Source organism: Syngnathus leptorhynchus, chromosome 8 (assembly GCF_054491065.1).
Source record: "Syngnathus leptorhynchus isolate UIUO chromosome 8, UIUO_Slep, whole genome shotgun sequence".
NCBI classification, from domain to species: Eukaryota; Metazoa; Chordata; class Actinopteri; order Syngnathiformes; family Syngnathidae; genus Syngnathus; species Syngnathus leptorhynchus.
The window spans coordinates 6793556-6816406 of record NC_141202.1 but is presented as its reverse complement, the minus strand read 5'-3'; the positions used below and the strand labels follow the sequence as shown (position 1 = coordinate 6816406).

The 22851-nt window shown below is 38.5% G+C and overlaps 1 long non-coding RNA gene across 1 annotated transcript; it reads right to left on the bottom strand.

The window, feature by feature from the left end:
* Positions 1 to 397: 397 nt before the first annotated feature.
* LOC147052182 (uncharacterized) lies at positions 398 to 21790 on the bottom strand. Its single transcript, XR_015066925.1, has 3 exons — positions 21718 to 21790; positions 8193 to 8299; positions 398 to 6805 (listed from the first exon to the last, which is right to left on the bottom strand). It is a non-coding gene; the product is annotated as an uncharacterized LOC147052182 (long non-coding RNA).
* Positions 21791 to 22851: the final 1061 nt, after the last annotated feature.

The window sequence follows — 22851 nt, the reverse complement described above, 5'->3', positions numbered from 1 at the left end:
ATATCGTTATGTCCTACAAAATCCTTCAACATTTGACCAAGGATATGCATTAGGAGAAAAGGAGGCATGCAGAAAATGTTTTCTTTGCTTGATTGGTTTTGTTTAGGTCAAAGCACAGAATGTAACCACGGGTGAAATTATGCAAATTACCAAATATTATGCATATATTATAAGCACCAAATTATCTTATATTTTTCTTCAATTATTATTGTGCCCCCCCCCCCCCCCCCCAATCTATACATAATGTTGTCTGATATGACTGCTTTAATCAGAACCTCAGTTTCCTCCCTGTTTTAGATGCCCAATGATTGTGTGGTGTTTTTTCAACAAAAAAAGTCACAAATATTACCTTTATTATGCAGGCAATTAAACAACTTATGTATGAATAATGCAGTACTCCTTTTTTAAGAACCATTAACATTAATTTCACAAAGGACATGTATCATCTGGAAATGTTCATGGTGTAGCTCACATTTAAATGTGTACCAGCCCCCTGCTAATGGAATCTCTGTCCTCTTCTGTCACACTGACATTGGAAGCATTGTCACTACTGTTAAAACTGGACAGTTACCTTCATCCTACCACACACCGACTTCTTATTCTGATTTATATTCATAAGAGACACCTCTTATAGAAAGTGGCTTATGAGGTTGCACTTCCATCAAACATAATTGGTGTGACCTTCACGAAGACACAAGTGCACTTTCTGTAGCATCTAACCTCCGGTTTTTGATTTAGCGTATTAAAATCTGCAGTGGGTGATGTATGTTCTTCCTTCCTTCGCAGTTTGGTAGATTACATGCTGCTCCTCAGACGAGTTGACACTTTTTGAGTAATAGCATTTCTTGATGTTGAAAACTTGGTCTTCTTGAGGCAGTATGTCTCAGACAAAGACAAGAAAGCCTCTGTTTACCCTTCAACCACAAATATACAAGCTGCTGAATGGGCAATATCAAACACATAATAGATGCTGTAAAGTACAGTGATCGTTTAATCATCAGTCCACAGCATCAGTCCACAAGCAAGATCCCCAAAACAATGCCTCTGGAGAAGTAGCAGTCTTTCTCGGGTGCTATCCCAAACTTTAAAAGCAAAATTTCAGTGCCATCTCCAAGCAAGGGGGTGGGGTGGGGGTGTCAAATAAGCTAAAATTCAGATGTCAGGTGGTGAGGCAATGCTAGAGACTATTTGCATTCTCGTCTCACCAAGAGGTGCGAAAGCACCAAATTTGAGGTGGTATTGGGAATTGAGAGTGAATAAGGAAACCTGAAACAAGGAACACACTGACGGGTAAGCACAGATGCATTGTGAACAAACCCGAGTGGGGAGATTTGGATAGTTGTGAAAGTGGTGATAACATGCCAAGGCAGGAGGAGAACAAGTGGGGGGGAAAAAAGAACAGATAGTTTTTAGATGAGGGGAAAAAGAAAACCATAAGTAGCAAGAGAATTTAAGGAGCAAGATCAAGAGAGGTAGGTGTTTAGGATCTTTTTGAGCTTTGGATAAGACGAAGTAATCCTCTCAATGAGTCCTACTAGTCTGCCACCTATTTGGGGGGAAAAAATGAAAAAGAATGGAGATTCAAATGGAGAGGGTTTGAACAGAAACTCGAAATGTAAACTTTTAGATGATGCAAAGAATGGCAGCAGACAGGATTGGAAGAAAGTGGACAGGTTAAAGTAGTGAGCTCTAGTCATATTGCAAAAATGAGTACTACATGGGTGAAGGAAGCAAATCCAGTACAGGTTGGTAATCAAGGTTAAGGAGTGATTGTAAAAGATGCAGATAACTCAAGAAGGAATGAGAAGAGACGTGACTATGTTGTACTTAATCTTGAAGGTGAAGTGCTCCCAAGGAAAGTGAAGTCAGGTTTTTCGAGCTTCATCTCAAAGAAGGATATTCTGAAATAAATGCAATGCAAGTTATGATTACAGTTATAGTTTGCGGATGTGTCAATCTGCTTGACGATGTCGACAGAGTTTTTGCAGTTCAACCAGAGTAAGAGGCAGAGGGCGAAGAGGTTGGATAACGTTGGACACGGCTGGATCAATTGTGCTAATTCAGGGCAAGTCAGCTCTTGTCTTAGGAGCCTTGAGATGTGCTTATGGTCATTTAAATTGATGCTTTTGTAAAATAATTAGGTTGCCGTACTAATAAAACTTCTTCTTCTGTCTTGTTGCCAAATAGTTGGGCGTGTAGCCCAGTGAACAGCTGAAGACTGGCTTCCTTTCAAATCTGTAAAAAAATTCTGCAAACGTTCTCACCAGTCTCTGGTGGCGAACGCACTAATGTACACAATTTTGTTGTGTTGGTGGTGTGCAGCAACAATATAAAGGAGGCTTCTTGCCTTGTTAAAGCAAGGAGGCACGCAAGGCTGTCGTGGGAACAGAGATGGACAGCCTGACATCTGTAGCACAAAGGAAGACGCTGAACGAGCTTCTGTCCATCAAGGGCTATTCAGAGCATCTACTGCACAGCTCCATCTGCAGGCAGAAGAACAGCTTCGGTGTCAGGCTACTGTCACAACCTGGCTTCACTGACAGACTGAGGAAATCTTTCTTCTACCAAACCAAGTGTTTTTTAATTCCACCCTGAGAAGGAAAATGCTACTCTCACATTCCATCATTGTAGTTCAGCTTCCTGCTTTGTCCCGTGTTGTTGTGTTGTGTTCACTGTGTACAGGAAAATAAAATTAAATGCATTTCAATGTAAATTATTGTCCATCCTACACCAAATTTCAGACGACACATTGCTGTGAAAATAACCAAATGCGTATTTCAATCCATCCATCCATTTTCTATACATGTTAATTCACTGTGAAGTAAATATGCATATCTGAGAATTTTAAAGGCCTTTTGATGAACTTTATGTTTTGAACTGTCAATTGTGATAGATGCAAATTATGGTTTTGACATAATACCCTACATGAGAACACAAAACTGAGCAGCAGCGATAAACGGCAACAAAAAAAACAGCATAACAGCAGGGCGGCTCACAGTTCTTATTGCCCATGTATGGCTGTGGGTGTTAACTGTAATAAGCACCACACATGCTTAATGTGCAGTGTATGTCATATTTAAGGTAGGATAATAGTTGAGTCCACAAAAGGGAAATTTGCAATTTAAAATACTTCCCAAGTTTGTGCGAATGTATGTGTGTGCGTGTGTGTATGTGTTTGTATTAGGGGAGTTGGGGCCATTGTCAATTTGAGAACAGTATGTCCCACTTAGTTATGTATTTATATCAAGTATGAATTCCAATTAAATACAAAATTACTCTATAAAATATTAACCAAGAGTGTAAATATTTAATGTGAGCCCTTTACCATATGCCTGGTAGTCATTACCTTGCAGTGCTAGAATTTAATGGGCTATTTCCCACCAGACAGTTTGTGGGTTTCCCCCTTCTCAAACGGCTGCAGCAGGGGTCACTGTTGTTCTATATCGCTGACACTACCATGATAACAGTAAATACAATTAGGATGAGGGGAGATCTTAAAATATACGTTTGGAAATACACGTCCAAGTGTGAATAAATATGTTTTTAAATTATAGATGCTGTACTGTGGAAAATTAACATTAAATTGTGTTCCAGGCTGCAAATAATACAATTGAGAATTTAGCACAATCTCCCTTCATCAAACATATGAAGATTTTGGTAAATTGGAATTGTTTTCAACTTCAGAGAAAAACTGGTGTTTCTGATTCTTTTTACACTCGCTTTCAGTCCTTCAACACACCTTGCAGTCTGTATTCTTGCCATGTTCCAGTGCAGGGAAATTTCCATTTAAACCCTTTCACCACATAGTAAAAATATGTATTTGTAATGTCCTTCGTGTCCTGTGCATTAGTTACCAAAACACCCAAATGGTAAGGCTGCTCTAATTGATATTGACCAATCGGGAAGAGGAACATCTGTAAAAAGACAGAGAAAGCGGCAAGTTAAAGAAATTAGCTTTATAGAGCGCTGGTGTAGGGTTAGAGATGCATGGGCATGCAGCACCTCTGAGGCAAAGCGGGGAGGAACATTAATCATTGGGAGACATCTGTTCATTCTGCCGCTTTACAATTCTGTCAAAGAGATGCCCCCCTCCTCTCTCCAGCACCCTCCTCAAACCATCCTCTTATGAACCACAGAGAAAACCTGTCATTTGTTAAGCATGGACTCGCAAAGTGAAACATCAGAGCCAACCTCTAGAGTCCCCTCAATTAGATTTTTTTTTCTTTTCTTTTTTTATCTTCATTCGAGGCCATTAAATATGTACACAAGAGGAAAACGGTGCAGGATGTAAATCAGTGCCTTTGTCTGCCTTTAAGGACTTGGGGTAAACAACCATGCGTGTTATTAGCCGGCACTTGTTGACAACTATTTGGGAATAACTGCTTTTATGTAATTATATAAAAAAAACGTCATGACAAGCTAATTTATAATATTTCTTTTAGTATATGCCACAAAACATTGCCAAAGCAAATGCACTGAACAAAGTTTGAGCCTTCAAAACATTTTTATAGCAATGTGAAGTGGCTGTTAAGTCTACACAAGACAAACATATTAATATACTCTATTGCAACTGATAATTCTAAATTATATTCTTCAAACAAAATATGAAAAGGTCAGGCGACCAGGAAATGCTATAGGAAGTGGTTTTCGATTGTGTTATCATTACACAACATAGAATACATTTTAAGGTGCATCTATCAGCTATCTACTTAAGACACGTATGGAAGTGCCTTTGCCTCATCTGCCAGTCAACCAATGCAGTACCGAAGAAGGGAACTGAGGAATGACATTTTCAAACTAATGATTGAACTGCATCACCGATTTTCTTTCAAAAAGCAAGCGAGGGAGAGAAAGGTAAAGGAACAATTGACCAGGCACCAGTCCTTTTTCCCACAGCAAAAGTAGCCACAGTATCATCACTTCATCATTAAACAGAAGAACAATCAACAGTTTGTAAATGTATTCACAGAGTAAAAAATCATCAAATGAGGAAATATGACTGCATTATTTAGCTCAAAGTGAGGTCTTACACAGGGTGTCATTCAAGCTCGGACCAACACTTTCCACTGGCCACAAAACTATGGGGCTGTGCCCATGTGAGCAGTTTGAGGGAGACCTCAGGGTCAGTGCTCTGCAGTTCCTTCTTCAAGGTCTCCAAGAAGGGTGAATACTGTGAGTTGTTTGGTAATTAGGCACAAATAACAGGCAGGACCCATCCTTATACCGACAGGCTAACTTTTAAATAGGATAACCCTTTGCTCCACTGGCATGAACCCCAAAGAGCCAAGGTCAATAGGAATGGGGCAACGTACTGCAGAGTTTAACAGAGTCTCTAACCTCTCTGTAGAGGACTGAAACCGAAGCACAAGCTGTGTTTCGGGTTGAGCGCAACTATCACGATCCTGCATGTAATTTTATAATGAAACATCTCAACCTTGCACACCAGCTCAGGCTTCTTCTGTGTCAGAGAGGTTGCATTTGATTTCACATCCTTAGACCCAGCTTCTGCTGTTGAGGTCACCACCCAGTATGGTTTCATATTTGCCATTTACACTTTAAAATGTCAAAAAACAGCATCATTTACAGAATAAATCAACCTCTTTTAATTGACTGTTCATCAACTATACACAATATAATGTCTATTTCAGTGATCAAGATCCTGTCACAAGATCTTCATTCAGTCTTTAAACCTGATTTTGTTGCTGCCTACTGATGCTCAAGGATGGGTTAAACCACAAAACATATTTCATCACATTCTAGATGAGACAAAATATCTTCACATTTACCTTTCTGGTATCTTGCCACAAATCTTTGGTAGATGTTGTGGAGGGTAATAAACTGCATGCTCTTATCACAGAAGCTTAAATAGAAGTTTGTCTCAAGAGCATAAACTGACCCATATAGACGTACAGAGCCAAAATCTAAACAAAGTTGACTTTGAAGAGTGCAAAGTTGTTACTAGTATAACGTCAGGTGCAAATGAGTCAAATCAGATGATTGATAACCAAGGGCCGTTGTGCAGGGTGAGTCAGGTGTTGTGACAGCGGAAGTATACAAGCCAACTATCATACAGACAGTCGCCTCTAATATTATGGTTCTGATGTGATTCAGCTAAATTTTATAAATGTCTCCATTTAGCACCAATGCAAAAGACATCTGCAATGACAAATATAGGCTAAGATGAATGAAGCTTAATAAAATCTATTTGTTAAGATAATGGTTTCTACTACACTGTGGGGACTGTGGTAGAGAATGTGTCCACTACCTGCCCTACTGCCTTTATTGGGGCTCTGAAGAAAATAATGTATCTATCACCTTATATCTTGACATGGATAAGTAACTTGGTTGATGGAACGAACCCAAAATTTAATTGTGTGGTACTGTAGGGATGACTCAGATCCAAACGACTGACTAAATTTTGACATCTGGAACACCACGTCTTTTTGTGAAAATGATTTTTTTTTTCCGATCTTGACAACAGTCATGCTTGTTTTGCTCAAATGTTATCTTCTTTACCGGCCGTGTAAACCTGAGTCCTGGCAGGTGACCGGTTGGCACCTTGTACCTGAATCAGATGTGTATCGTACCTGGGGAGATCCACAGGGACTTGCTTTCCGGCTGTAGGAGGCTTCTACGAAGATCGTCAAAATGACAATCTCCCCACTGATTTAAGTCACAATTTGAACCTAATTCACAAAGCACCGGGCACCACTGAGTGAAGATGGAGGATGCATGCACCACGCAGGCATCCAGTTTTCCTTGCCGGATGTAGAAAGTCCTGAGACAAAGTCAAATGTGGTTGGACCTAAAAAAAGAGAACGTAAGATAAGATTTGTCCCATATTGGGGAAATTTGTATCAGTTCAGCAATAACAGTGAATACAGGAAATAAAAAATCGCATGCAAGGAGAACACAGAAAATCGACACATTGTATGTGCTCAGGGATGTTAACATACTGTACAATTGAAGTGGGGTTCACATAGTGATTTTCTTATGAAGAGGCCATAAATATAGAGTTGAGTTTGACATTATTGCATTGGAATTCATCATCATGCAAAAAGAAGCATGTTGCAGAAAAACCATTATCCTTGCATAAACAATCCATTGTTTGGGTTGTCGACTCTAAAAGCTTCAGGCTGGAAGGAGCTGTAAAATTATCTCCTTCAGACAGCGTGAGTGGAAAAGTCTGTTGCTAAAAGAACCAGTGCTGTCAGAGTGTCCTGGAGAGGGTGGGCAGAGTTGTCCAGCATGGATGATAGCTTAGCCCTTATCATCCTGACGCTCACTGTGTGCATTGACTACAGGAAACATCCATCCCAAGACAGAGATGGCCTCTTTTTGTCTCAAGCAGATGTGCCACCAGCAGACCACTCCGTAAAAGATAACATTTGCAACCAGTCATAAAAGGTCTTCATGAGCATCCCCTGAACACCAAAGGCTCTCATCCTCCTGAGTCGGAATAGTCTCCTCTGATCGGCTGAAGCCAACATCCATGTTGGCATGCTAGCCGAGTTTATTGTTAATGTGGGCACCCAGGTACTTAGAGGTTGAGACACCTTTATGGTTAGCTGACTGACTTTTTATTTAGTGCAGATGGAGAGTGGTAGCCCATGCTAAAAATCCACCAGCAGCTCCTTTCAAAGTTAATATTGAGCCTTTCATTTTTCAACATTCCACAAAGCCCTCTGTAAATTCTCTGTAATCTTTGATGAATTCAAAAATGGCAGAATCGTCAGAGAATTTCTGCAGATGACAGGTTAGGAGTGCTGTAGCCGCTGTGTAATGGTGAATCAGACAGGCGCTAGAACAGTTCCTTGTGGTGTCCCAATGCTGCAGATAAGCACGTCATGATGGGAGTCTTGCGTCCTAACAATGTGTTTGGTTTGTGATGTGCTGTGAGTGTGAGATTGGCCACACCAAGATGATCCACTATTTCTCTTAATAGGTTGGGTTGAATTGAGTTGAAAGCAAAGGCTTTTATAGGCACTATGTACGGAGATTTAATTTATTATTGTCATTAAAGAAAAACAAACCCGGCACTCAAAAATGAGAACATAATCAAAGCCTAAATTTCTTCATTTCCTTATTCTCAATAGTGAGTGCCAATGAAAAATGTTAACCAAGATGCTCCTCTGTCCGTTTTCCCAAACCACATGTCGACTTTTGGATCAAGAACTTTCAGCGCCACTAACCTCCACTTCTGGAATTCCATGAAATCAGACTCTTTATATGCATCATTGGCCATGTATCGAGATTGATATTTGGTTCAGTGATGGACATGTACGTACATGCAGAGTGCCTATGGAGAGCAGAGAATTGGGTACAGTTACAATTTTTTAATAAATCCTTAGTTTTCAAGGTCAACAGTCTTTACTACAGCCTCGTGCAGCATACTCCCTTTGTCACGCAACAAAATGGGTTTGTTCACGAGACTCATTAAAGCAACGTGATGGCTTTTTGAAGCTGGCAGAATAAGCCGTAAAACCGCCAGTGAAATATTACGACCAAATAAAATTGTTGTTGAATGTGTTGTTCATTCATTGAACAGTCAAACGCCACATTAGTTGTTGAGGTGTCCAGTTTAGCTACTGTAATATATACAGTAAAAGCTACATCATTTATATTGTTGGTAAATTATCATCTATCCATTCACTTTCTATACTTTATTTCCTTATTAGGGTTGTAAGTAACTTGACCCTATCCCAGTTGTTTTTAGAATAATGCTGGACTGGTGGGTAGTTAGTCATGCGAAACACATACAAACAGCCATTCACAATACATTCACACTAGGGTTGGGAAGATTCACCGATATGCATCGGAAAATCAATACGACCTGTAAGATGCAGTTGCATCATATCGTATTGCACTGGATCGCATTGTTTTAAAATGGAATCGTACTGTATCACACCGTATCGCAGGAGATGGGAGAATCGTATCGCATCTTAACATTGGCAATTTCATGAATCGTGAATGCATCGAATCATTGGCAGTGTATCGAGATGAGTATCGTTTCGCTTTGATGGTGAAGATTCCCATCCCTAGTTCACACCTCTGTACAATGAAATGAAATTGGACTAGAGAAATACGTACTAAGATACGTGTGTTTGCATTTGAGGATAATGTAATTCTTCTGGGTTAAAATTAAAATATGATATAATTCTTAAAAAACATTATTTTACCAATCGGAGTAGTGTTCATGTACGGATGGCCTATCCCATTAGCATAAGCAGTCATAAAAATCAAACAGCCTTTACGATCTCCGTCTTTGTGGTCACACAACGAAGTGCTGTTCCGACGTCTTATCAAACGCCTTTAAATTAGTCACGCAAATTAAAACACTAGCGCTAAGGTTTATGTGCTAGTCATTTAGCTTCGTACGGTCTTTGTATATCCATATAAGATACTACTTCACTAAATATATATGATACTACTTTACTAAATCAGTGACCAAACCGCGTTAGACCGAAAGTTGCGTAGAATCAAAAAATACAGGTTCAGCTGTATTCTTAATGGCAACCTCACAGTGAGTCACTGACCTAAACCCAGAAGAGCATGCATGGTTTCAGTTTCTGAGGATAAAATTGAAGGTAGCAAGACTCAACAAAACTCAACAAAATTTCCATGCAATTACATTTTGTATACCTCACAAAAGAGATTTACAAAATGCCTGAAGAGACAATTGCAAATGTTCATTAAACTGCCAATACAGATTCTGTTGTCAATCTTGCAGACGCACTGCCTATATGTATTACCAGCGGGCGAAACTATGTCTGTCTGGAAGATTAGCTGTGCATTAACTACGTAATTTATGTATGAGGGCACATATTATGACCTGAGCTTCTTTCCACAGATTGCCATGCCACATCCCATTTATCGTGAATGGCTGGTTGAGTCCCCCCAGAGCAACTCTTCCACAGGCCAAGAAAACAGAGCTCAGACACAAATGATTGCTCCTCTCATCCAAATAAAGCCATAATGAGGAGTGTTAGGAAGAAACAGTAATACAGCAGTGACAATAAGGGACAGTTTATCTTTCCCCTCGATCTTTGTAGCGAACAGGAAAACATTCAGAAAAATTACATTTGAAGAATTGCTTTTCATTTCAACATGGGTGCTGTGTCACTGAGAAAAGAAGTTGCCAATACAAACAATAGTTTATCTATTGCTGATTTTAAGTGAATCAAAAAATACATTTCAAAGAATGGGATAAATTTTTCCGCTGAAAGGAAATTCATGAATTTTATCTGAAGAAAACCAACATTTCAAGGAAGTCGAGTCAAATCGTTATTTGGTTCAATCAATCAATTACATAATTAATCAATCATCAATCAATCAATCACATATCTATCCTTAGAGAGTAATTAGAGGCACAGAGAGTATCATAATTGCAGTCACAAATAAAAATTCATAAAAACGTTAAATTCAATTAATCCTAAATACGTAACTCATGCTTTAAGAACTGTGATAACACCATGTTGGAGAAAGAAGGGGTCGGAGTTTGACAGAGGAAATACTGAAAAAATAAATGTAGACGTCTTTCTTTAAGTCCTACAACCAACACAGCTTAGCCTACGCCCGAAGGAAAGCCACTCAAATGGTGTAATGAAAACATGAGCAGGGTCTCTGAGAAGCCTGTGGGCATCTCTCATAGCCTGCTGGTCACAAAACGCAGGAAAAGATCTTCGTAGCTGACTGATGATTTTAGAACATAGATTTGTAACTCTGTTCAACCGTGATTGGTAAAGGACAAAGACAGTATGCAACCAACTATTATATGAAAATGGAAGAATATTCGCAAAGGCTTGATAAAATGCCACCATATTGTTTTTGCTGACATCAAAAGTCCTTAATTTCTTTAGAAGATATTGCCTTTGATGGCAATTTTTCAAAAGCTCTCCAGTGTTATTTGGAATTGTAAGCAGTTGACTGAAGATGGTTCCCCGATATTTATACTCATCAACGAGCCTCACAGGCTCATTCTTTATTGTAGAGATTACTGCCTCTGCCATTTGTCTCTGAAAAAGTCACAATGGTGTCCTCAGTTTTATTTATATTTAGCTCTAAATCCACAAAACAAAATGATGGTCTAGATGGAAGTGCAAGAATGTCGGGCAGCACGGTGTTGAAAGCAAATGAAAAATCGGCAAACAAGAGGCTGGCAATTGTGTTTGGCGACTGTGGATGGTGTCTATAATGAAAATCCACACCCCTACCAGACCTGTAAGTGAATTGCAGAGGGTCAATCATAGGGCCTACAATTCCATTTTAAAGCTCTTGACAATCCACTCCAGGGTCCTCGTCTCTAGGAATCTTAAAGCCAATGGTCATATAGGACCTCTGCAGAGCCCTTCTTAGGTATTGGGATCACAGTTGACTGCTTCAACAGACCTGGCACTGTTCTGCTATTAATAGAGCTCTGGAAGAACCGCTTGAAGAACTTTCCCCGCTGTTATCAGGTCCAAGGAATGTGCCAACTTTAGTTGTAAATCAAGCCATACAGTTTCTTACTGTGTGAACCGAGGTAAGAAAAGAGAAACATCTTCTGCCCAGCCACAATATTGGGAGAGGTGCGCGGTTGGGGGATACGAATCATATGGCTTGGACTCAAGTGGACTTGGCGTGAACTGGCATTTTTGAGACTCAACCTCTCATTGACTTGAACTCAATGATTTAATACATTCTGTTTATGTTTGACAATACTATTTATACAGTGTGCCATTTGTTTTTGTTTAAAAAAAAAAAAAAGTTATTTGTTTTGTGTGGTTGTGTGCAACTATCACAACGATGGCCACAATAAAGGGATGAGGGTGTGTGAACTGATCGAGCCAACACTGCCTGCACCGATGTACCACTACACCATCAATGACTGGTCACAATTTGATTTATCGAATGAGACAGTCAGAAATGTCTAGGATTCTTTAACCTTCGCTAAGGTCAGGGCCATTGGAGGTTGTTTTTGTTGGAAGTACACGTGTGCCTTTAACGGTGAGTAATGGAGAAGTTATTGGCTGGAGGGAAGACAGCCCTGGGTTTTTGATTGTATAGATAAAAGCAACGTGGCAAAATGAGAGCAGTAGCTGATTGAACCGAGCAGGTCTAAGCCATAAAAGGCAAAATGAAGACTAATGGGCATATGATTGGCCAGGAGGCGACACAAATGAGAGACCTATGCTGACTGGACATCGACTAATGACAATTCCATTCCACAATCAGGCAATTCACCCACTGAGAAGATCACTGGCCTTTTGGTAAAGCAGTGATGAACATCGATCACACTGCCAGATATCATAGAAACACACACACACACACACACACACACACACACACACACACACACACACACACACACACACACACACACACACACACACACTATTGCACGGAAAAATAAATACAACTTCTGTTACAAGAGCAATATTTGATGGGAAATTACAATGATTAAATGAAACACAGCAAGCAGCAAAAAGAAAATCTATGGTAATTATTAGCACAGCATTGAGGAACATAATTACACATAATGTATTATATTGTATGTACTGCCTGCCACTATAGAGTAGTCAGTCAGACACGTTTCTTAATAGCGTCATGTCTGAAAGACTTCCTGTGACTCCTAAGAGCAGAGCTGGGCAGCGATGGCCAGCAGTCTTTTTGCAAACTGCTTCATTCAATGCTCCAAGGCACTTTCTGTCAAAAACAGCCACTGACTGTCAAACCTTGTAATGCTCTCAGATTAATTGGATGTGCTTTTCCAAGCACTTTGGTCTGATCGAGGTCCTGTAGGCTCCTTAATGGCAGCAATGTCATTTTTATACTGCTTTAAGTAACATTTTACTATGGAAAGCTAAAATTGCCAGTTGAGCTATTTAGTGGCTCTTTGATGGGCATTCCACTCTTAGTTTTTCTTTACATACGTCAAGGCCAGGGAACATTAATGTGACACACTCAAAAATGTGGGCACATTTATTTTGTTGATAGGAGCAATTTTTTCTAGGCAGAATATATTTATATAAAAGCAGCAAAGCAAAGGTTATTTTATCCATTATATATATTTTTTAATTAATCGACGATTTAATTGGTTATCTGAATTTTATTAAGTCAAATATCAGTATCAACAGTCTAAAAAAAACAATCCAGTCGTCCAATGGAATCCAATAGTTACGATTATATGTTATTCTTAGCATTAATAATATTCATTTCAGAGAAGAAAGTGACCATGTCAAGCATTTCTCATAATAATTGAGAAACAGAGCAATATCAATATACATTTTAGTTCTACAAACATCTGCCAGTGTACAGTTCTACTGGAACATTCCTGGGAAATCAAAAATGTCCCATCACTGCTGAGCTCTTTATTGAACAAGCCTGCAGGCTACTCAAGTGATCTTTGCGGGCTACCTGGTGACTCCTGCTGTCGGCTTTATCTTGCATCTGTCATGTATCTAGTAAATTGTCCTTCTTTAAGGAAGTAGTGCTCAACTGATCTTTCTTCTAGCTCCCCAGGTATTAATTGCATTGCTGTTTTTCTGTGCATTTTCAGGAAATGTAAGTAAATTGTCCTTCTTTAAGAAAGTAGTATTCAACTCTTCTTTCTTCTAGATCCCCAGGTATTAATTGCGTTACTGTTTTTTTGTGTGTATTTTTCAGGAAATGTAAGTAAATTGTCCTTCCTTGAGGAATTAGTGCTGAACTGTTCTTTCTTCTAGCTTCCCAGGTATTAATTGCATTGCTGTTTTTTTTTTGGGTGTGTAAGCGGAAAAGGAAGCTGACAACGTGGAGCACAGAAGCATGGCAATCTTTGTCACTGGGAAAGAGGATTATTTGGGATTATTTGCACCCAGCCAAAGACAAGACGTTGATGGAACACTTGGGTCATGAACAAGTTTCCCAGGCTGTATCTCACTGAGCACCGAAGGCTTGCAAGTGTGTACGTACGAAGCAAATGGTTTTTTTGTTTTTTTTTGGTCAGGTTTCCTTCAAGGTCAGGGCCAAATAGTTCATTCAACAGTAAAATGTTTTATTAAGGGATTTGTTCTCAGTATGAAGTCCGTCCCAAGTAAAAATGCGATTGAGCCTGGTTAAAAAATATTTTGGATTTCAAAAAAAAACAAAAACATGATAAAATACATACTGTAGCATAGACACCTTTACTTTCTTCAGATCATCCCTTATTGAGGACACCGGTGCTAATTAGTGGGACTTGTTTTAAATTTTTATTTGACTTATTTCCTGAGTATGCCATTTCCAGTTGTTGCATTATTTACATGTGTAAATCACAGATATAACAACCTTGGCTGATATAATGGAACTGCGGGTGCAATAAAAGCACATGCAGAAGATTTTTTTTTTGTTTGGCCCTGAGTGCAATTCAAAAGTAGATTTCATTTTGCTGCATATAACATAAAATAAGAATGTGGTCTACAGTTGTTTCCACGCTGTTTTGATGACAGGCTAGTTATATCTCTTTTATTAGGCACCTATCCTCTGCGATAGGTCAGATGGGAATGCATGCTGCAGGTTTTTATTACTCTGCAGTGCTCGGATTGGGTTGGGCCCACTGCATACTAGCCACAGGGATCCAGCTCAGCTGTCAGACACTAGACATGAATATGCCATCCTGTGGGGAACAAGTCAGATTCAGACTGATTGTAACATCAACATATTTGGTATTCAACCAGTCATCTGTAATATACATAAAGCTTCTTTTTTTGGGGGGTGGGGGCAATCGTTGTGTCAGGCAGTTGTTTTGAATTTGTTCCATAGATAATATTACATTCTCATCAGGACTGTTGTCCTCAAGCAAAAGCAAAGCACAAGAACACAAAGAGATATCTTTGCTCTTAATCACAGCACTCTGGCAAAAGGTAATTGGTATTTTAACGTACCTTGATTTCAATTGTAGCATTTTCTCCATAAATATACTGCATTGTCAATTACCGGCTGGTTATTTTTACAAAACAATTAAAAAATAAATCAAGTTTGCCACCAAGATGTTTTTTTTGTTTTTGTTTTGATGAATGCAATGTAATACTCTTAGTTGGTTCCTATTTGCTTGATAACAACCTGCACGAAATAAGCTTTTGTCATCTTGTCGAGGTGTCCTATTCTAAAGATGACTCAATATCACGTTAAAGTCTGTACTTGTGAAATGTTGGTTTCTAATATCATATTTCCCTCAAGTAATTAAATATATATTAGATTAATATTTTCATTGTTGCAATTTTATTTGCTGGTAAATAATGTGTAAATCTTATTGGCAGGGATGTGCAGTAGGGGAAGCAGGGGAACCTCACCGGTGTAATAAAGAGTAAAAAAATAAATAAATCTGTACAGTTGTTGGCTCATTTTTTTTTTTTTTTCAACAGAAATTACATTCTTTAAAGTCGAAGATCATTTGGCCAAACAATCTTAGTGTTTGGCGCAACAATATAGCTTATTAACCAAAGTTCACATCTCTCCCAAAAAAACTATTTGCATAAACCTCAAACTAGACCCCTTTTTCCATATAATCCAGTACTACAAAAATTGCAAAGATCCTTCAAATTGCTTTGGTTCATTTGACCCCCTCTTAGAAGTTTGGTTCAAAAATAACCACGATGGACAACACCATGGCTTTAAGTTCATTAAAGAGTCAACATGGTACATTGGTGTGGTTGTCTACTTGTGCCCTACAATTGGCTGGTGACGAGTCTATGCTGTACCGTCCCTCTTGCCGTAAATCAGCTGGCCTCAATGCAACCCCATCGAGGACATGACTTAGAGAAAATAAATAGTTGCAGAATTTTGTGTTTTAAGTCTGAAAAAAGTCTTAACATCTTGCACTAGCAAAGAAATTACTCCTTTGAGCGTGTGTGATGAATGACTTCAGTGGGCTAAAATTTAAAGAGCACTCGTTTCTGGTCGGGAACAATGTACCATAAATCCCACCTACACTTCCCCACTTTTCAGAAGACATTTTATCTAATTCTCTGGTGCTTTCTCAGCTGATTAAAATGCACTCACGAGCAGACCGCGCTGTATTGCTTCTGTTTCTTTCCTCTTAGCGTGTCTCATCCAATATTCTAACTTTATTTTGTTCCCTCTTGTTGGTCACTCATATCTTTTCCATTTTATCCTTGGTTGGCTTATTCTTCTACTCACCAACACCTCATTTCAACAGTCATGTAAATTGACTCAATGCTGAACTAACATTGCACAATTCTGCTGCATCGGTGTGCAAATATTTGGGAATGGGGAATTTTTTGGTTGTTTTTTGAAAGCCAGTTCTTGAGACTCGCCTTCCTAAAATAGTCAATTCTTTTGGTTCCCGATTGGCTCCCCAAGTGTACTAATGAATTTATTAGGTGTAAAATCGATTTATATTAAAATTGTCTACATTTAATATGCATCATTTCTACAGATCAGTTATTCTTCAACTTTTTACTCCAACTACCATCCCAAAAAATAATTGGCTCATCCAGCTCACTGGTAATGTAGCGAGGTGCGTCGGATGACTTAATAAAGGGGCCAGCGACAAGTTATTTTCTGAACTTTGTTGCTCCAGACATGGGGCAATGAGCAATCTCAAAAGGTCTGAGGATTATCAGTATCTGCACAGTAATTTGGTCGCATTTCATTAAAAAAAAAAAAAAGGTTGGACACAGCCAAACAAACCAATACCCCCAAAGCATCGCAAAGACCGGAATGCTTAATGTCAACAAGCGTTTTGTCGCTTGATGTCATAAAACTGCGATTGAGACACTTAACTGCAATGATCGGCTTCAATTTTTGAATTTTGTTAGCGTAAATTCTTTGCGATCGGCCATCACTACTACAGCTTACTGACACAAATGTTTACTTTGAGATTTAAACATTTTACAGAGCGAGACACTAATTTCTGTAGATAGTAGGACATTCCAGCGCACCCCGAAAGAGAAAATGCTGTGAAACCTTATGACTTAAGTTTAAAGAAGAGAGGGACCCTATGGAGACAATATAAGGAACTTTTATAATACATTTTATATTCATTAACTCATTTATATTTACATCAATTTTGGAGGGACATCCAAATCCATCATGTGGTATATGGTAATTGTATCCAATCATAATAATACCTTTTGCATTTGTTCAACATTTGGTTTTGAATGGCAATCAAGTGTATGCAAAACCATTGTTTGGTTATTGAAATTGCTATCTATAATGTATTAGCACTGTTTGCATAATACATGAGAATGGCATTATGGTGTGCTCAAGGACAGCATATTTAACAAATGGCACGTTGAGACTTTTTTTCAACTGCCTGGATTGTTAAATAGAGTGTGAGAAAGAGTATGAAAATGGCGGGCACTTACTGCATATTGCACATCTTTACAATGTCACCTTATTACTCCATTAAGGCTGCTGAGCGAGGTGGGAGTAGAGGGGTGAGGAATCAAAAATTCCTTAGGCTTTGATCAAAATGTGTTGAAAATGGCTTGTTCAATGAGGGAAATTGTAGTCATCTATAATCAACCTTATTGTGTACCGAAAGCCTAACGGGAAATTTTATCATCAAATTCTTCATGGTTTGGTTAATTAATTATTTAAAGCGTTTAGCTGTCCCTCGGCTCATTGAACAAAGCAGACATTTTCAGAAGGCTGCTTCACTTAATTTCATTGGTAACATCAGGCACAATCTGAAGTCTAAAAAAAACATGATAAATACCCACATAAACCAACATTGTTTCATTCTGAGAGATCGGGACAATATGCAGCGAAGCACACAACCCTTTCTTTTTTTTTTTTTAAATCAACACAAACCACCCATACTTTTTCTTGTAATTTATGTTCAAAGAATAGAATAATGGCTGATGGAAAGACAAACATCAATGAACCAGTGTAAGAAAACCAACATTGGTTAATCACAAGGTTAATCAATAAAAAAAAAAAAGAGATCTTTTTTTCTTCCCTTGTGAATCCAAGATAGCAATTGCTGGGAAACTTTACTATTAATGTCAAAAGTGGACTAGACAACAATAAAATAGTCTGTTGAATGTGTTCTGCTAATGAGATATGACCTGGCAGGAATGCACTTAGACAGCAGCCACATTTGTGCTGGAGGCTAAATGTGTTTTAAATTATGTTCTCTAAATAGACTATTCAAAAAGCACTCATAAAGAGATGTCATTCTATAGTTGCACTATCCAACTGAACTGACCTTTTAAACCAAATGGACCCAGGATAATTGCTTTATGTGATGGGTGTGGAACAACAACAAAAAAAGTCAAAGCACAAGCAACAATGAACAGGCCCTCGCATTCCCTTTGTTCATGGTGAAATAAATTGAATGTTGCACTTCTAACATTGGATGGCGTATGCAAAGAATCTTTGCAATTTAGCGTTGCACTTTAATCTGGAATACTTGGTCCCAACGGAAGTAAATGTGGGTGAATTTCCAATGCAATTTGTCAAACTGCAACTGCTAGAATTTACCCAAAATTGTTGGTTCAAACGGTCGCGCCGAGTGGTGGTTCAGTAATAGCAGGGTAGCAGGATATGTAACCACAAATATTCTGCAATTCTTTCTCAAAACAATAACACTGCATGGAGAAAAATTACTACTCCAAACTATTATTCATTAGCCAACCATTATTTTCACAGGGAATTAATCTGAGCGACTCATAAATTACACAACCTACTGCGATTGATTTCATTTTCCAAAAAATATAGGAATGTGAAGTGTCAGTTACGCCAAGGTTAAGAACTTCCCCAGTTGTAAGCTGCTGCAGAACAAAGTAAATATGTTTTCTGTCCGTGGAGAGAACTGCACGATTGCTCCACTGTAATGGATGCTGTGTGGGCTTCAGGCCTGCCTGCAGCTACATGCTTCCACCGTTGAAATTTAGACTTTGAAAGCACAGGAATGGATTTTTCTTTGGAGTAAAGACTTTCACAGACTATAGGATTATGATTGCTACAGGGCTGTTTTGGACACTTAGGCGTAATGAAACAAGTTAAGCAGCCGCAGGAAATATAGAATACGGCGGCAAATCAAGCCAACACCCGACATGAAAATACATTACATTGGTTTTTGGGTAGGACTGAAAAAAAATGTGCCATAAAGTGGATCTCGTTTGCATATATCCAAAGTCGTACAAAACTAGAATTATGGCGTTCTCAAATCAGTCGCTTATAAATAAAATAAACAATGTTCTAATTGCAGTGCAGGGTTAAGTGAGCACCTGAAATAAATTATTCCAAGTAAAAAATAAAATGTGTGATGCTCATTCAAATAGGGGTGGGGTGGGGTTAAAAAGCAAATTAAGACAAGACTTTATATGCTGTGATCCACTGTGATCTAATTCAATCGCCCCAACCCCATCCTACCTTTGTATCAATAACAATAGCATCTACAAGGTAACCCAAATCGATCAAATGATGCTGTGCACATTCAAGATTTACTGTCTCATGTGTGCTTCTATTCCTTCTTTAAACAATGCCCATGACTGAGATGACTTAAGGCTGCCATGACTGGCAATCAAGAATAAATCATAGTCTGCCAAATCCAACAGCCAAGTGACCACATTGCTGTGTACACAGTTTATCGCTGAGCTGTACTTTTGCTGAAACTGATTTAAAATCCAATTAAATTTTAAATACAAATCCAACATTGCAAGTCTGTTCTCCTCTTATCTCCTCCTGTAATTGTCTTCTGAATGTACTGAGCTGTGATTGCATCCATCATCATCCTCAATGATGCGGCTGCACCAAACCCTCAGAATATGCAGCAACAACAATTGACCTACAATAATAAATGGCAGTCATAAGACTATTTTACAGCAAGTGCAACATGTTAAACTCATCAATGACAAAAACATATTATACGTGCATTTTTTTGTTTTGTTTTGTTTCTGTGTTAACTGTGGTTGAAACATGCAGACAGACCTGTGGCGTTTGCTCACGTGAATGATGTTTGAGCCCCAAGTTTAATAGATTAAATCCTCTCTTCAACACAAAATTGATGGTATTTTATATTATGGGCTGTTTAGTTTTACTGCATTAGCTCTATCCGGTTTGGACAAATATATTGCAGTGCATTTAGCCATTGTTAACAGCACTAAGCCTAATGCCTATATATGGCTTCTTGCCAATTTCATTTGTTTACTGAGGGACAAACTGTTAAGAGGCTGCTTTCGCACAAACATATTTGGACTATATATTTGGAGTCCAATGGAATTAATGGTTCTTGCTCAAAGAATTGATTTGGATGTGAATTTTGAGGAAAACATCCTTGATCTCTCATAATCTTTCTCCTATAACATGTTTTTAAATGTCAAACATCACAAAGTATGCGGACATGAGTTTGCCTGTCTTCTTGGCACCTGGCATTCAGTGCTGTTCTTCCTATTTACTGCTAGTCTATAATTTTGATAAGTGCATTTTTTCCATTCAGAATATATGTGTTGGTGTGTCAGAAATCTCTTGTACAATTGTGGAAAGGAGACAGCGTATCATCATTGAAATCTGTCATCATTGAAATCTTTGTCAGGTCTGTCTTATCACTGTATCACATCATTTCATATCCTTTGTATGTCTGGTACATGTGAAGAAATTGACAATAAAACAGACTTTGACTATAATTTTGACTTTGATAAATCACTTAATTACAGACATACTTGTCTTTTCTTTTTTTATATTTATCTGCTTTCCACATTACCATTAATTATTATTATTATTATTATTATTATTATTATTATTGTTATTATTATTATTGTTAGCATAATCACCATCGTGATACTCAAATGCAGGACTGCATAAGTGAAAGTGCACTGTAATGCAAATGTATTATTAACATTTGAATTTTTTGTGTGTGACAAAGTTAGAACACAACTCTTTAAAACTTCTAAATCTTTCTAACATTTCCACAACATGAGATGTTGTGACATAGTCCAACTACACTGCAATTCACCACAACTGTATTGTAACATCTTGGATATAAAATGTGTGCAAGCTCTCCTGCTCTCCCAGTTGGTATCTACTTATCCACATTACAAGACGGACACCATCTTGACAACCATGGTATTCAATCTATAATTGAAACGGACAAAAGCACTAGCACAAACTACAGAATCCAACATTGTTTTAGCAGAATTCCACAGTGACTCAATCATTGTTCTTTGTTACTGACAATTATCTGCATGCCACTTTAATGATATTCGGGGAAGTGGAAGCTTTTTTATCCTAAACTGTTTTACCCTGCCCGACTTAATCCAGAGATGACTCAAATTTCACACATGGATTAGAGACAAACATAAATCGTACATGATGAATGATGAACCGACTAGAGACTCCGCCTCGATTTGCCATGTGACTCTGACATACATAGTCTGTCATTTTATGTTAATATTGGAAGGAATAAGCTCTACGAAAAATTGTGCTTCGGTAATGCGGTAATTCACATACATAGGAGAGGAGGTAAAATGAAGAGACACACGGGACTGGGACAAACTGGCGTTAAGTATCTAATGCATACTTCTCTGCTGAAGGTAGTCTTAGAGGAGCTTATCTTGGCTTGATAATGACAACAGAATAATGCGGAAATCAATAGACCTGATGATACTACTGCAGCTTAACTAATCAAATGAATTTTGCACAAGAGCTTTTAAATCAAGGCTCTTTGACAGCCTCAACGCAAAATTATATTGTTATACAAATTACAAAGAGAAGGAAAAACATGAGGGAGAAAAAAAAAGCAGGACTCACAAGATGAGTTCCTCGGTCTTGAATTCAGCTGGTCACATTGATTAGGATGTGAGCGTCTACACTCCCAGCAGTTCACATTCAGCTCAGGGGCCTTATCTGAAATTAAAAAAATCCTCTTCTCTGAAGCTTTGAAGTTTCCCTAAGCCACTCAAATAGTGCAATTTGAAAAATGTGGAAGCTAAAGGAGCCTTTGATTTTTGCAGTCAGCTTTGCCTGCCACTTTATGTTACATGCTGACGGATCGAAAGGCTAAAACAGAGCGACACTGTCATGCTGTCAGCTTTTCCCTTCTGCCATAATAACAGCATTCTGGCATTAATGACTACTACGCAGAATAAAATATTGGCAAACAGAATAAGACTAGTTTGAAACAAGAAGGCACTAAAGCAAGAAGTCAATGTTGTATTGCTTAAATGTCACATAAGATTGATGAATTTATATGTATGGGATTTTGTTTAGCTTTTCGCTCCAGCAGAATAAAAGACTATGGCTCACTTTTGCACTTTAAACCACAATGCTCTTTTTTTAAGCTTATTATCTATCGTGTAGATCAGGAGCCTTAGGTTAATTCATTGTGTAGTTCATGAGTAGTCAACTGATGACTGTCAGGGGTATGATTTTTTTTTCCATCCAAATATTAATGAGTGGGAATCCGTTTAATGCGAACAGCACAATTATATGTATTGAGAACAGCAACTTCAAATGAACAGTATTTTATGCTTGTAAATTTGAGTCAGTGGCTACCTTCCATGAATGCGTTTTTTTAAGACTTGAGGTTTTTTCAATAACATGTACAGTGGTCAGTTACAATTACCGGGCAATACTACCATGTCTGACTGAGTGACTTGTGCAGAGCTGACGTACACCCAATAGCTGATAAATGCACACAGCACCACGCAACGGCTGATTATGCTCAGAACTCTATTGTTGTTCAGCAGCTTTGGGTGGCGCGCACTGAGGTGGTCCAATTTTCATCTCCTGCTGCCGATGATTTGAAACACTACATGGTGCAGCAATTTGTTTGTTTTTCTCACAATCCATCTTTATGCAGCTGTGAACAAGTCCACCATTGGTGACGGTGGTTGCCCATTATACACATCTCCTAGGACATGGATGGCCATTTCTGTCAAGGAA